Source organism: Leptonychotes weddellii, chromosome 11 (genome assembly GCF_054177405.1).
Source record: "Leptonychotes weddellii isolate Sample4059 chromosome 11, ASM5417740v2, whole genome shotgun sequence".
In the NCBI taxonomy this organism is placed as follows: Eukaryota; Metazoa; Chordata; class Mammalia; order Carnivora; family Phocidae; genus Leptonychotes; species Leptonychotes weddellii.
In genome coordinates this window covers 39,532,864-39,548,316 of record NC_138379.1, presented here as the reverse complement: position 1 = coordinate 39,548,316, position 15,453 = coordinate 39,532,864, and the positions used below count along the sequence as shown (strand labels likewise).

The window sequence follows — 15,453 nt, the reverse complement described above, 5'->3', positions numbered from 1 at the left end:
TGTGTGTGTGTGTGTGTGTGTGTGTGTGTGTGGCAGGAGTCCTGTCCCTCAACTACTTTGTACAAATGAAAATTACTCTCAATTCCTTCAGATTTGTAATCACCCCATACTCTGGTTTCAGGGTGACATTTGGGAAGAATTCTGTTTAAAATTAATGGAGTGGCACATTCTGCAGCCTTTTTGCTTGATTGCATGTAATGGGAGTGCCCTATATTTTCCTGCAAAATAGGTACTCAATTCATTATCGTTAAGCAAATGTACAATATACTCGGGCACCACGGAGAGCTGGGCGCAGGCCCATGTGAGCAGGGCTTAGGAAGTAAGGCTCTTCAACAGGAACCCTTGAACTTTAAAGAAAGGAACTCCTTTTTGCCTTCTAATTGATCATTTAGACCATTTCCGGCTAAGTCTGCCCACGTGCAATTACCGGCTAATTCAGGCGAGGAAAAATGTAAGTCCCTTAGACCCAAGTCGAGCAGTCTCCTTGCGTGGGTTTACTCGCGGGTTTGTGGTTACTTGTATCCCCTCTCCATGAACCCAGCTTTGAAATACAGGGCTCTGCTTGTCCCAGGCTGCTGCGTTCCTTGGGAATAGGAAAGGGGCTGAAGTGGGAGGGACCAGAAGGACAGGAAGCGAGGGGAAGCATTTGCACACTTGACTTGCGGGGGGAGTACCCCCAGACAGAGAGATGGGGCTTATGGTACTTAACAGTTGCCCTTAATTGCCTAAGGCCTTGGGGTAAATAATAACTCGTTCTGTTATTACAACTTCATTATAGAATTTTCCTAAATTTGCCAGATGGACACCAGCCTAGATACCCACCCGAAGTCTGTGCCTGCTTTGTCACTGTTTTCAGATCATTGCCCAAAGCCCACCTCCAGTTAGAGGAATTAATTTTGATCTCTATCACCATCACCGCCCACCCCGCCAAGTTAGGCCTCCCATATTGTCCAAAACATTTCCTTCCAGCTTCGAAACATTTCCTGCTCTCTGTCTACCTGCTGTAACTCTGAACCCATAAAGTTTAGATAGACTGCATATTTCTGTGGATATTTTGCTCTAAGAAATAATTGTTACTCAGCATAATGAGCTTTTAAGATAGAAAGACAATGCACTCTCTTGTGCCAATTTATGTAAAAGAACACAATTCTTTTTACAGGATTAACGCAATATTACATTTTTCTCATTAGGAAACACTAAATAGTGTAATATTTCTGTTTGCGCTCATTTAAATTCCTGATAGCAAATCAAGATAAACCATTGCTTTGTCTCTTTGACCAGTCCGAAAGCGGGATGAAATAAGAGGAATGCATTCATTTAAACATGCTTTGCTGTGCGAATTTTGTCTCCTTTGTTGTCCTTTTCTCTTTACATTCAAGCTGCAAATGTACAAAGTACAAGGGGCCTCATTAAGAGCACCCCTTTTGTATTTTGTGTTTATATGGTAATGGAAACACATCAGAACACTGGGAAGGTTTTAAACAACCAGACGGAGGTCTCTGCCTCAGTCCAGAGGCCTAGGGCCTGGGTCTGTCATCTCCCCTCACCTGGAGATTTTCCTTTAGATTCTAGAATCTCCTGCTTAACACACAATGGTGTTTTTGGAGGTGGAGAAAGGCATCAGAACAATAAATAAACCAAACTTCACCCTCACCTCTTAAAAAAAAAAAAAAGAAAGAAAAAGAAACCAAGAATCAAGTCTCTGTGGGCTTACTGGATTTTTTGTTGTTGTTGTTGTTATTATTGTGCCTTTTCTCTCCTACGTTCATTGATATTTTTATTTTTTTTACATTCATTGATATTTTTAATAGTTCACATATAAGTGGTACAAAATTCAAAAAGCATGAATGGGTATCTAGTAAAAAACCAGTCTGCCTCCCTCCCCTCCCCCAGCGGCCAATAACCCTCCCCAGAGGCAACTATTTGAATCCGTTTTGCATATTCATTTCCAGAGATTCTCAGGCCATATAAAGCATTAACACACATATAAAATCTTTTTTTTTTACATAAATAGTATATTATACATACTGCCATGCACGTTGCTTTTTTCACTTAACGTTATATCTTGGAGATTTACACTGGATATTAAAACTTTTTCAAGTGAGACTATGAATACTTTATAAATCCAAATGCACACCTCTGGTCTGCTTGAGCTAGGAAATGAAAGCCCTCCCCGGAAGGAGGGAATGCTGCCTAGACAGTGATCTCAAAAGTTGAAACTGTGTTCTAGTGGGTAGTAGTTGGGGGTCAGGGGTATGTCACCAGAGACATTCTCAGGTGGCCTCTGAATTTTTTTTTTTTTTTGAAAGGCCTCCTTTAGATTATTATGCTGAATGTGTACAGTTTAATTAAGTTTTCATTTGTACATATAACTACGGCTACTAATTTGTAGTCGACTAAGAAAGTACTAATGGTTACTAAATACTGTGTGTATTCTGCTATAAGCCTAGCAATGCTCCTCTGTTCTATCAGAAAACTCCCATTCCCCGTGTGCAGACCCAGAGTTGATGTGCCCAGAATCTGGGAGAAGACTCTTTATCAGCACTTCATCAGTGTGGCCTTGAGTTGGTTCCGATTTGCAATGGCTACAGTCAGTCCTTTCTAATTATGAATTACTGTCAGCTTAGCTTTATCATTATCAGTTTATTTTGTTGTGGGTTGCTTGGTTAACCCTACATAGCATACTGAAGCTTATTTGCATCAAAAGTCTTCTGGAACTATAATTTTCCAATAACCAGACTCTAAGACATGTATACATTGTGGTCCAAATATGAATTGTCCATACTCCAGTGCTAAAGCAAATGTATACATAATCCACTTCCCCCAAATTATCACTAATTTATTTTTCCACTGGAAAATGAGACTAGATGGAGTCTGCAGGTCAAGCAGTTTTGCCCTAAGTAGGGGCTGATCAAAAATAATTTGAGACCCACTGCATCTACTACAGCTCCACCTCAGGAACCCTACCTACATAAAACATCCTAGCTATTCAAGAGGGATAGGTCCTGAAGCCTCCACTCATGCTAATATGGCATGCAATCACCCCCCTCCCCGTAAAATTCATTTACGTCTATTGGAAAATTCAAGGGAATACTAAGAACAGGAGAACTGAATTGAAATGAAATGCCATGTAGGAGGAAGACTCTCTCAGCCACTAAGGGACCAGTGTCCACCCACCAGCTTCCCAACACCTGCAGATTCAAGTCTCAACAAAAGACAAGTTCGTATGTGCAGGTTTCTCACTGTTATAACTCCAAAGATCGTATCTGCAAACACCAAGTTATATCTGCAAATACCAAATTTAGACTGTCTTTTCCTCTCTTTTCCCTGAAAAATCTAAGCCCAGGCTAGCTCCAAAATTTGCTCGCGCCCCCTGCTTTACTAGGGTGGTGAGTGCAGACGCGAATACATGCCTGGGCATCCATGAGGGTCTTCAACGCAGGATGAGCAGCCCCCACACCAAGCCTGACAATCTGGAGTTTCGGACTTCCCAAGTCCAAAGCCACCAGTGAAGCAGGTCTTAAAGTACATTTGCAGGATGTTAGTAGATATTAAGTGAAAAAAATGTCACATTCAAATACGTTTGGGAAATGTGAGGCTAAAGAAAAGTAAACTCGCTTTCTACAGCTTTGGTTTTATTTTTTGCTTTTTGTGTTCTAATTGGAGCGTATCTCAGTTTCCTACATGGACATATATTATGACCCTCTACAGGGAGACAGACTAGGGCACGTCCGGATTGCATCTGACCATGGGACCTATTTGCCCCCTGAAAAATTTGCAGAATGAGTGCTCTGTGGAACTCATCGGTTCATAAAATGTAGCCAGTGGGCCAGATAGTCAACGAGTATGTGCTGAACCTCTATGACGTCTTAGTTGTGCTGTGTCCAGTGGTGAAGGAGGCTCCCTTGTGGAGCTCACTCAGAGAGATGCACAAAAAGATCATCACAGATCAGCGGTACCTACAAATGGTGATAGCCGCTGAGAACAAATACAAAAGTCTATGAGAGAGGTCTCATTTAGGTTTTGAGGTCAAGAGAGGTCTCTGGCAAAGTGAGGTTTTCAAGGGACACCCACACAAGGGAAGAGCTCGCCGTTCAAGGGAACAGCTAAGGTGAGGATCCTAAGCCAGGAGAAGACTTGGCTCCCTGGAGGAAGCTGCAGAAAGCCAGGATGGCTAGAGGACAAGGGGTGAGGCAGGGAGAAGAGGTACCAGACTGGAGGTAGCAGAGGCCTGTGGATTTTATCAAAAAAATGGCAAGCAACGTATACATAAAAGCCTTCTGGCCCGTGTGTGAGAAAACTGGAGAAAGCAGTCAGCGTAGGGGGTCTGAGACTGGCCTTCCATCTGCAAACCAGGATGACAGTTGGAGAACAAAGGAGACCAAGAGAGGGGATGGAGCCCCTGCCCAGCCCCAATCTGGTCTCCAGCCCAAGCTGGAAGCCTGGGTGTTCTTAGAAATGGCTCACCCTCCTGGGGCTACTGGCAGGGCAGGAGGACCTAAGCCATCTCCAAGCCTCCTGCATTTGGCTCTGGAACCAGAAGACAGGATGGGGCTGTGTGCATGAAGCAAAGGGGAGGACTTACAGCCAGAAAGCAGATCCCTGGGGCTCAGTGCTCCCAACCTTGTCACCACAGAGGACTGTTGCTGTTTGGTCCCTGTGCGGATTCAGTGGGGGATGGGGGGGGGGGAGAAGGGGGAAGGAGACCGGGGGAGGCAGGAATGCGGTCATCCAGCCTGGGGGCAGGACAAGGTATAGGCTTCCTGGAGGTGGAATAATAATTTCATTTTCCCAGTTCACATTAGTCAGCATGAATTACTGTTAGCGTGCCTACCACATTATAATAAAGCCTACCAGAAGTGGATCACTTAGGCTTCACGGTTCGGGTCTTGTGAAATACCTTTCATTCCTATGGTACATTATTTTCACGGGGAGTTTTGAAATCCCAGAAATAGCCCTGGAAACCCCCGCTGGGGAGCAATTTGGCGGGAAACCAGTTCCGTGGGTGCCTGCCCCAGAAGGACGCTCTCAGGAGGCTTTCGTGGCCTGAGCAACCCAGGCCTTGACGTGTAGTGCACGTGGGCCCTGGCTTTGACGCTGGCATTTCAAAGGGCACTTAGGAAATTCTGAGAAGCCCCTCAGATTAAGATAAATGAGGTTTTGTCAGTGAAACAGCCTTTTCATTTCTTGTTATCGATTTTCACGTTTTCACATCTTCAGATGCGATTTGCTAGCCCAGGGCTGCATTCCAAGACACACAAACGTCATTAAGACAGCCGTTTTAAAGACTGCCATGTTTTATTGAGGCAGACAGGACAAGAGATAAACATTTAATCTGTTACACATTGGCCTGGCATGGGAGACGGGCTTGGGACCGTGTGACTCTGAGGCTCTCTCATGTCTTTCCGGAAACCCTGACAATGGCCTCACCAACTGCCCACAGAAACACTGGACCCGCCCTTGGCAAACACTTGCCAGTGTTTCTGAAAAGCAGCTTCTGGAAGCCTTTTTCCACTCCAGCTTCAGAGGTTACCCCATCTTTCCTCATTCGTCATGATATTGGAGAATACAAACGCTCACGGAACTGGGGGCAGTTGGCTTGAAATAATGGACAATGACAGTGGTGACCGGGGAGCATGCGCTAAGCTAGGTTCCTGAGGCCACAGAACCCTCATCTCGTCCACGCCCTGAGTCTTCGGTTAATGTGGTGCGCTCGTGGGTGGTGGCATTCTACGTGCTATCTCTGAGCCTCGAGTTCTTGCATCTTCGGTTCTCGCAGCTCATTCCCATAATATCCCTCTCTCACGTTTTGGAATTACTTGTTGTCCAGACCCATGACCAGGTCTGTCATTGCCTGTGAGAGACCAAGCTCACCAGCAACCACCCTGATCAGGGGACCTGCCAAATTTCTTTCATTCATAAAACTCACCCATCCGGATTAAATGGCTTCCTCAACTGCATGCCTTCGGTGCTATTTGTCAGTAAGATTGCTTTCTCTCCTGTTTTTTCACAAGGATTCCCATCCCTACACAAGGAGTATGCCCTGGCATTGTTGAGTGGGACACCAAACACCAGAGGACAATAGGAATCCCGGTCAACTCCCTGGGCCAGGCCCCAAACTGCACATGATCAGAATGCAATCAAGTCGCGGAATATTTGAAGAAGCCTTGTTCTGAGTTCAGCCCCTTTCCATGCACAAAATGGGATCGGAAAGTACAGGGTCCCTTCCCACATGGATTCTTCCATCCCAATGGAGGTGGGTGACAGATGCAGCTCATTTAAAATAATTCAGTGACAATGACAAGATAGGACCAGATGCCACTGAGTAGGTATCTCAGAGAGAATCTAGGTAGAGTCTCCCAGAAAATAACCCAGCCCCAGCTGCCATATAATCTTTAGGGGCGTCTGCCCCCAGGATCAGTAATTTCACATTCCATACAGATTTGCTGCTACAAGAGAACACACAACTCACCCTAAAGCCAAATGGAGATTTAGGGTCATTTGTCTAAAGTCATACTTGTTGCTGAGAAATCATTGTCTTTATTCTGCAAACAGCCAGTCAGTCCCCCAAAATCCACGCCGGGCTCCATTGCCAATCATTTGAACTCTGTCCTTGCTCTCAAAGCTTCCTTGCCTCTCCAAATGACCCTCTGGTCAGCCCCATTAGTGGACATTTTTATTCTTGTTCCCAGCATAGAATTGCTGTAGCAAATCACAGAATGGACACAAACCAGCGGACTACTCAATTGCCATTAGATGCCCCTTGCCTTCTCTGAGTCCTCTGTCTTCTCTCATGGATTCCCTTCACCTCCCCCAAACACCCACTCCCTACCTTCTCCCCAGACCCCTCTGCCTACTTCCTCCCCACATGAGGTCTTCACCTCTTCCTTTACTGAGAAATCAAAGCCGTTTGCTTCCTGTGTTTTCCAGAGCATCCCAACATCTCACTGCCTCTCATGTCTTCCCGCCCCAGTTCCCAGGCTGCTGCCCCTCCTCCGGGCCCAGCCCTCCTTCTCCTCCAGCATCTGGGCTTTCGCTCCAAACCATGCAGATTCCTACAGTGAAAAATAACTGGCACTTGAGCCAGTTCTCCAGGCAGTTCCATCGTCTGCCCCTGTTCACGTCTTCTCTGGGACACTCTCCTGGAAGGATACAGATCCAAGCTGGTTCCACTTCCTCCCTTACCCCTTCCTTTTATGAACCCCGAGAATCCACTACTAGTTTTTCAGCAGCTGAAATTGCTCTCTGCGTGGTCAGCTCTTCACACACGGGGCTGGCCGTGACACCTCTTCTCCTGGCCCTGCAGCCTCTGACCTTGCTGGCCATCACCTCCTTCCAGGAACTCAGCTACAAAGGTCACGCACACTATACTTTTCTGCTTCTCTCCCGCTCTCTGTTGCTCTTTTGGCTCCTAGCTGGGCTTTTTTCCATCTCCCCGGCTCCACAAATGTGAATGCTGCCTAGGGGCATCCTCCATACTTCTTAGGTCTCTGCCTGGCTTCCACTATGGCCCGTCTCCTCCCCAGCCCCGACATAGTCACCCAGCTGGTTGGGCATTTCCAGCCTCACATCTCCCCTTAGCACAACCGAGCACACCCACGCTGAATCTTTACCGCCCCCCCATACCTGCTCCTTCCCTAGACATCCCTTGTCTCTTCCAGAGGTGCCATCTCCTTCCCAGGTGCTCTCAGATGCACAAAGGAGTTCTGAGTTTTCTGCTTCCCCTCCCCTGATCTTCCCCACCCCAACCACAGCCGATCCGTTCTATCGATTGCTTCTTCATGAACCACCTGTTTTGCATTGTTCTCCTCTTCAAACCCTGAGTATTCCCCTAATTTAGGCTTCATCCCCTCATGCCTGAATTTTGCAATGACCTCTTAACCAGTCTCCCTTTGGGCTCATCCATCCTGCACCCGTTCCCTGCCTCCAGGTCTTGAAACCCAGCTCAGATCATCTCACCCCCCCTCTCCAATAATACTGACAGTGGTACTTACTGCGCGCTTACAGCGTGGACTTTCTACAAATAATCCCATCGAGTCCCCTCTACAAGACTGTGAGGTACATCCTATTAGCATCCTCCTTTTACAAAGGGAAAACTAAAGGCCCAGAGATCCAGTACTTGATACAGGTCACGTGCCCCACAGGTGCCAGAGCTGGGCCGTGAGCCCGGCCTGCCAGGCTCTAGCGTTCAGGTTCTAACCTCTTGAACTCAGGAGGTCTTCCTCGGTCCCCTCAGCGGTTTGCCTGTCCAGAGACCAGAATCCCTTTGCCCTGCTCCAGGCCTCTAGAACCCGCTTCTATGCTGCCCTGCATCCAGACAGACCCATCTGTTTGCCGGAGGACCTGTTTCCTGCCAGGAGCTGTTCTCCTTTGCCTTGTTTCTAGAAGGAATTCCTGAGGCAACCAGGCTCTGACTGATAAGGCTGTCATTCATTTATTCATTTGTTCAATAAAGATTTAAATATTGCCTGCGCCACCAGACACTATGTGAGGTGCAGAATACTGCAGATAACAAAACAGGCATGGCCTCGTCCCCATGTGCCCACAGTCAAGTGACTTCCAAACCCTGCTACTGTCCTCTGACCCCCGATTCAGACCCCACACAGAACCGGGCTACATCTCCTCCCAGGCTTCTGCATGACCCGCTCCAGCCACAGTCCCTGCTAGGCTCCTGCTAGGGAGTTAGGGGGCTCAGATCCCCTTTGCATGCCAGGTAAAACCCATGTTTTGCCAAAGCTGTGATGGTGTTGCCAGGGGACGGATACTCCCTCTCAGGAAAGCTCAGCTCCAAGCCCCTTTGTGGTCAGGAGGCCGTGAGTCAGAGATGAGCTCCAGAGGTCAAGCAAAAACTTGAGACAAACTCTTGTTGTGTTGCCACCCTGTGTCTAGGCACAGGGCTGGCTTTTGCAGAAAACTGGGCGAGCAACCTCTCAGGGAGGGGCAACTGTTATACCCATTTTACAGAAGAGAAAATAGAAGTTCACTAGCTGGGACTCAAACTTGGTTCTGACTCTGAAGGCTTTATTCTCCCCACAATTCCCTGCTGCCTCCACATTCCTAGCATCCTAGATTTCTGGGGCCACACAGGCTAGAGACGGAGGTCAAGAGCAAGATCAGTGGGGTTTGATTCCAACTGTGGATCAGTGTTCCTTTTCACATCTCAAATCCTGTGTTTCCTCTTGACTATGCTTTATGTATTTATCTAGTTAGTTGGTTGGCAGAGGGGGAATGGTGCAGCGTTCCTTAACTAACTGTAGGAAACTCTGAATGAAGAAAGATTTAACAAAACTCCAAAGGTGTTCTTTTGAAGGTCCGTTCTGTGTCTTTTCTTGCCAAACACTTGGTTATTTGGGGTGCTCTGGGGAGGGGCGCAGGTGTTAATGGCTGAGGGAGCCTCACTTTCTCTCCAGCAAAGAAGTGACCTGCCTTTGCCCTGGAGTGGGGATTTGGGGGGCTGTCTGGCCTTAGGCAGAAAGCAGGGGACAGGCTGAGCATGAGGCTTGTGTCTGGAAGGAGGGAAGGGGCCTGGGGGCTAGGACAGCTGAGCACTGCTGTGCCCAGGAGAGCAGCCAGAACGGCTGACGTCTCGCAGGTGAGCCTCCCACAGGCTGGACACGGTTCAGGCAGGAGGACTCCGGCAGGTAGGGCTGAGCCCGGGCAGTAAGCAGGGCTTGAGCTCAGAGGGCATCGTTCACAAAGGGGACGGACCAGCTGGCCTCGGAGCCCCACAGTGGGGGGTGGGGGGGGTGGGGATGGAGGCAGGCGCTCGGCCTGTGAGCTGGACAAAAGAGCCAGGGAGGAGGGCACTGCCAACAAGGTGCCCAGGGGCTCCAGCTAGACTCTGGGTCTTTGCAACCAAGCCTCTCCAGGGCTGCCAAGCTGCTGCCCGTGAGCCCTCTCTCCACCCTTTCCAATCGCCCTCCCCTCCCTGTCACCCCCCACCCCGTGGTCAGGGGGTGGCTTCTGCATCTGCTTCAGGGAATGTGTGTGGACCCAGCCGCAGGCAACCAAAGCAGCATGGGGACAGCCATCCTGGCACACCGTCCAGGCCAGGCCCGGCCACCCTGCGGAGAGCGCATAGTTCTGTTGGCCCAGCCTAGGCCCCTCCACCGAAAGTCTCTGCTTCCTCCATTCACAACCAGGATTACTCACGCTGGCCTCTGCGTGAATGCTGGTTGTAAGCTGAAGGTGCCACGACCATGCATATTTACAATAACTGCATGAGAGGTTTCAAAATGGAATTCCAGGGAAAAGCAAGCAAGCCACCGAGCAGCCATCCTCTTCGACATTTTCCCTAAAGTGTCAGGGAATCAAGTTACACTGACCCAGGATGGACCCACGCGAGAGTGCACAAGCACATGTTTTAGGTACAGCCAGAAGCCCTGGAAACTTCTACTTAGAACATAGCACTTGGGCTCAAGGCCTGGCACTCGCTAGCCGTGTGTTATTGGGCAAGTCACTTTACCTCTCTGAGCCTCTTTCTTTGTAGTGAGGTATAAGGGGGGGGGGGGCTATCACATGTTAAGTATGGGGTTTGGTTCTGCTTGCCTGACTCAGGTGTCTCCTTCCCCCCTCACCCTCTTCGGGCTTGAAGCTGTGCTCCAACTCTGACAGTGACCTTCCCAGACTGAGCAGGACCATTGTATCACCCAGTGCTTGTTGAGGGGACTGAACGAGAGTGTTGCTGCGGACATTGGGTAAAGCTGAGAGTTCGGGTCACATATGAATTCTCACTGCTGTTACTGCTCCAAGCACAGGACCAGAGTTGGCAAATAGCGGCATGCTTACTCTGCTCCTCACACACCTATGGCAGACATCACTTATCAATCCAGCACTTTTCCTGGCCAGTGATGTCTGCAGTGGAGTGGAGGGAAGAGGAAATGTAGAAAAGAAAGCTATTGGCCATTGTGCACAGTATTTATAGCTTAGGATACCAATGTGGGGCTCCAAATAAGAGCCTGAATGCTAGCCCTGTGTGGGTCAGATGCTCACCCCTGGGCCAATTAGCTGCAACTGGGGATAAGGGTAAGAGGCAGAATCTGTAAGAACATAGTAGCTACCATTCAAAGTCAAGAGAAACAGCTACTAGAAAAAAGCATGTTATTCTACTCAGATTTTTCTCCTCTAGAAAAGACACTACCCAAGGTTCTCAGGGGTACCAAGCCATGTGAGAGATGAGCAAAAAACCCAGAGACGTTAAGTGGTGTGGCCAAGATGACCTTCTAGAAAGGGCTAGAACTCCTAACTTCAGTTTCTGTGCTTTTTACCTTGGGGCAGGCAGCAAGGTTTGCAAACACCCACGCATTACTCAGCCAACCTCACAGAGGCCCAGACCCTACAGCCAGAGGCCAGCCCTGAAAAGTGAGACCCAGGGAGCCCTTGGCCAGGATCTAAGAGCTGAGAAGCAACCACAATGAAATCCAGAAGGCTCTTTAGAGAAGCTTGCAGTTTGGGAACAATCCCGCTAAGTCATAAATGCTTCGAATTCCTCAGCTTTTGCCTCCAGAATTTCTGGCAGCCCCGTGCAGAGGGTGAGTATTCACGGACAGACACTGATTCTCCTCTGCTGCGGAAGGCCAGGCCAGGCCAGCCCCGAGACCGGGAAGCCAGCACACCAAGTCTCTCCTCTAGAAATGGCCAGAGGAGGGCAAGGCTGTTGCTGAGGGTGTTGGGCGCCCACCCAGATCCCCCTCAGGACCTGGCGCTGATTCCCTTCTTCTCCCCAACCTCCTCCAGGTGCTCCCACCGCACCAGCGACCTCAGCCAAGGAAGTGTCCCCCACCCTGGGACACAAGGACTGGTACCTTACTTCCATCCATCCAGGGCGTCTCGGCGCTCCGGTGAGAGGGTTGAGTCCTCCTGGCAGGCGCCTGGCAGTTTGGCTTCTCTCCCAGGCCTCACCGCAGCTGCCTCCTCATAGGGGCTGTCCTCACAGCTGTGGGTGCTGTGATCTGTGCTCCCGACAGGTGTATCTCGTTCGCTCACAGGTGCTCCTGCCATTGCGCCCCTGTCTGCCTCGTGCGGCCTCCCCGCATCTCCAAGCCTGCAGCCCGGGACCCTGGCCCGCTGCAGCCAGGGCACTGAGAAATCACCGCATCCAGCCCTGCCGGCTCGCAGGTGGACAGCCCGCCCAAGGCCACAGAACCTCTTGGTGGCTAAGCTAAGCTGGCCCTAGGGGCCTCTGACCTCACTGCCCTCTGCTTTCGTGGGATGATATTTAAGCTGCTAACGTGCTTGACACCCACTCTGTCTATAAGCATTTCTGCTAATCTTCACAAGCCCATAAGGGAGGGGTTATTAGCGTCACATTTTGCAGATATCAGTGAGCTGCCCCAGGTTGCACAGCCCAGAAGTGGTAGAGCTCGGGTCTGCACTGCTCTCCAGCGCATGTGCTTTGCACTAGCCACACTGCTTCTAGCTCTTGTGGGACAATGGAGCCTTCGGCTTGTTCATGACCCATGCAAGACCCACGTGGGTCCTGGCCCAAATGTGGCCCATGGGCAGAGTCGCTCCTTCTGCAGGTCAAGTTCTCGCCCATTCCTCGGGGCAGCCCTGCCCGCCGCCATTCCAGCCCAGGGGAGCCAGGGATTGCAGGGTCAGGATTTAAATCAAATGCCCAGCAGCTCCCCAGGGATGTCTCCAAAGGGGATAGAAATATGTCACACTCGTGCTCTATCTACTAGACTAAGTCAGAATTATTGCAACTCAAGACGGGGCTTGATGAGGAGGCAGTAGGATCCTTCTAGGATGACATACGATGAGGGAGATAGGAATATAAAAGCCCCATTGATAGGGGCGCCTGGGTGGCTCAGTGGTTCAGTGTCCGACTCTTGATCTCAGTTCAGGTCTTGATCTCAGGGTCATGGGTTTGAGCCCCATGTTGGGGGCATGCATGCATGCATAAATAAATAAATAAATTTATTTTTTTAAAAAGCTTCATGATAGACCAGCGGGGAAAGAGAAGGGAGGGATTACCCCTGCATAGGGGAACAAGAGAAATGGGCAAAAAACCAGGTGGGCGGGCCCACCTGTCCCTGTAGGCCCCTGCTCTGCTCCCGCATGTGCACACACACACCCAGACCACGTGCACCTCAGACAAGGAGGCCCCCCCCCCGCATGCTCAGCCTCCTTCAGGCCCAGGGCCCACAGGGGGCACCCTCAGCGCCCCAGTGACATTATTTTACTCATGCCCAGTGGCCGAGGCCTAAGAGGCTGTGATCTGAGCAGTGGCCTATCACCATTCCCCCAACACACCCGACTTCTGCCTCAGTTTCCCTTCCTGGCACTCTTATTTCCCCACAGAATTGTTACTGATTATGAGTCCACGCTGCCTGACTGAGATTCTGACAGCGTGCCCAGACAGTGCTCCCTTTGCTAGGGGTCGGGAGTAAAGGATGTCGGTATCTCTGCTCCAAAATCTGGCCATTGTTTGTGGTCCTCCTCAAGGAGACAGAGTTCCCAGAACTTCGCCACTGTGGATGACAGCAGAGTTCTGGCGATCAGTAGCCCAACCATGAACGGTGGTCAGAGGCAGCAAGCACTGTGGCTTCGGAAGCTCAGACAAGATTTAGGTGGGGTGGACCTGGGAAGAGACAATCATGGTGGCTAATATCCAACATCAGGCAGAGAGGGATGGTTCTGACCCCCTGCCTAGCTAGTGACCAGGAGCTTGGCAGATTCAAAGCTTCAGGGAAATCCTTAAAGGGCTGAGCCCCAGGCCAGGAAAGGCCCTCAAGGGCTAGGCTCTGACTGCTAGGCTGAAGGACTGAACTATATCTGGGTCAGCAATGATAGCCCTTGAGAAGGTGGGGCCAACCAGGGGGAAAAGTGAAGGGTCTTGACCCAGGGGTATTCTTGCATTCAGTAACGTTGACCTAAGAAGAGCCAAGGGTAATCAGTCCCCAAAAAGTAACCCAGAGTAGGCCATTGTATACCCCAGGAATGCACGCAGGAGACCTGTGCTCAGTCTTGGGCAGAAGGGTTCAGGCTGGAGAGCACGGCTGGCCCAGGTATAAGGAGTCCTGAGCCCCATGTTCAAAAACCAACTCCACTCCTCAGTGGCCAAGAGACCTTGGGTCAGTCACTTCACCTCTGTCTCAGGTGAGTCCCTGCAGGAAATGGATGGACCATTCCAAAGGAGTGAGCAAGATTAACAATGGGATGGTTCATGGGAATTTAATGAAGGAATGATTTTCAAAGTTGGGGGCGGGCCTGAGGGAATCACTGAGGGCTGGTGACACGCTGGAGACCAGCAGCACTGGGCAGCCGGTACCATGCCAGGACCAGGGGCACAGGGGTCTTGTGGGGACCCAGTGAGACCGATAGCTGCAAGGAAGGGGCCGCTGGACAGGAGCTGTGGCTTTCGGTGAAGGAATCTACTTACCACCGGCAAACTGAGGCCAGGCAGGGAGGAAGCAAGAGAGCATGAACAACCTCCTTTCTACTCCAGCCTTCCAGCCTCCTGCCCAGAGGCCAAGGGAGGCCAGCTGTTGCAGCCTCCTGGAGCACAGAGAAGGGTAGGGAAAGTTTGAAAGCAGGACTGCAGGGGCAAATGGAGAATATCCCACATGCCCTCTCTGAAAACATTTTCTTATTCAAAAAAGAAGGAAACAATACCTGTCCTGCTTACCTCCAAGGAAGCTGTGAGGATCAGGCAAGAGGTTCAGACTCCAGGGGAGGGGGAACTGGGTGACTTCTGAAGTCCCGTTCAGCTCTCAGAGCCTAGGATTCTCAGCAAGTAAAATCACTAGGAAGAAGGACTGAGCAGAGCACCTGGGAGAGAAGAGTCTGGAAGCTCAGTAGAGCCAGTCTGGAGCCATAGCAGAGGTCAAGCTTGAGTTTGAGCTTAAGTAGCCACCAGAGTAGCAGCCAACCTCCTTAGGGGACCGTGGGTGTATGGGAAAGTATAGGTGGGGTTAGAAGGCCAGGTTCAAATTCTGGCTCTGCCCCTTACTAGCTGTATAAGGAAAGGTACTAAATCCTTCCGTCTTATCAGCCTGAACTGTAAAAATGGGAATGAACTCTCAGAGGCCTGTTATAAGGATTAAATTCAAAGAGATGATACGTCACCATGCCTGGCATATGAGGTGTTCTCCTGAAACAGGAGCTCTTTCCTTTCTTAGGGACACAGGCTATGGGAGGAAACGGCACAGCCGTAATGAGGAGCGGTGGAAATAAAAGTGAAAAAGCAAGTGAGCTCAGTAGTGGTTGCCTATGAAACTGGTCCCCCAAAGGAGGTTTGGGAAGGTCTGCAAGAACCCCAGAAATGCTATAAAACAAGTAACATGAGGCCGTAGAGTGACCCCATGTGACTGTCCGCGGATGACTCAGCCTGGGGTGGAACAGGACTGTCCGTGGTCCAAAGCACGTACCAGCCAAAGCCCCAGGTCCCCCTGGCGGCTGGCTCATCATGTCTCAGTGACCACATGCTTTTTCAAAGGGCAACCAGTGGCT

The 15,453-nt window shown here is 50.1% G+C and overlaps 1 long non-coding RNA gene across 4 annotated transcripts in view; it reads right to left on the bottom strand.

The window, feature by feature from the left end:
* LOC145716189 (uncharacterized) overlaps positions 1-14,997 on the bottom strand; it is a 111,260-nt gene extending 96,263 nt beyond the window's left edge. For 2 of the 4 annotated variants that reach the window (XR_014138687.1, XR_014138690.1), the window contains exons 1-2: positions 14,630-14,997; positions 11,805-14,499 (exon numbers count right to left, since the gene is read on the bottom strand). This is a non-coding gene — a long non-coding RNA (uncharacterized LOC145716189). The remainder of the gene's footprint in view (positions 1-11,804; positions 14,500-14,629) is intronic. The other 2 variants (XR_014138689.1, XR_014138688.1) reach the window with 2 other exon arrangements.
* Positions 14,998-15,453: the final 456 nt, after the last annotated feature.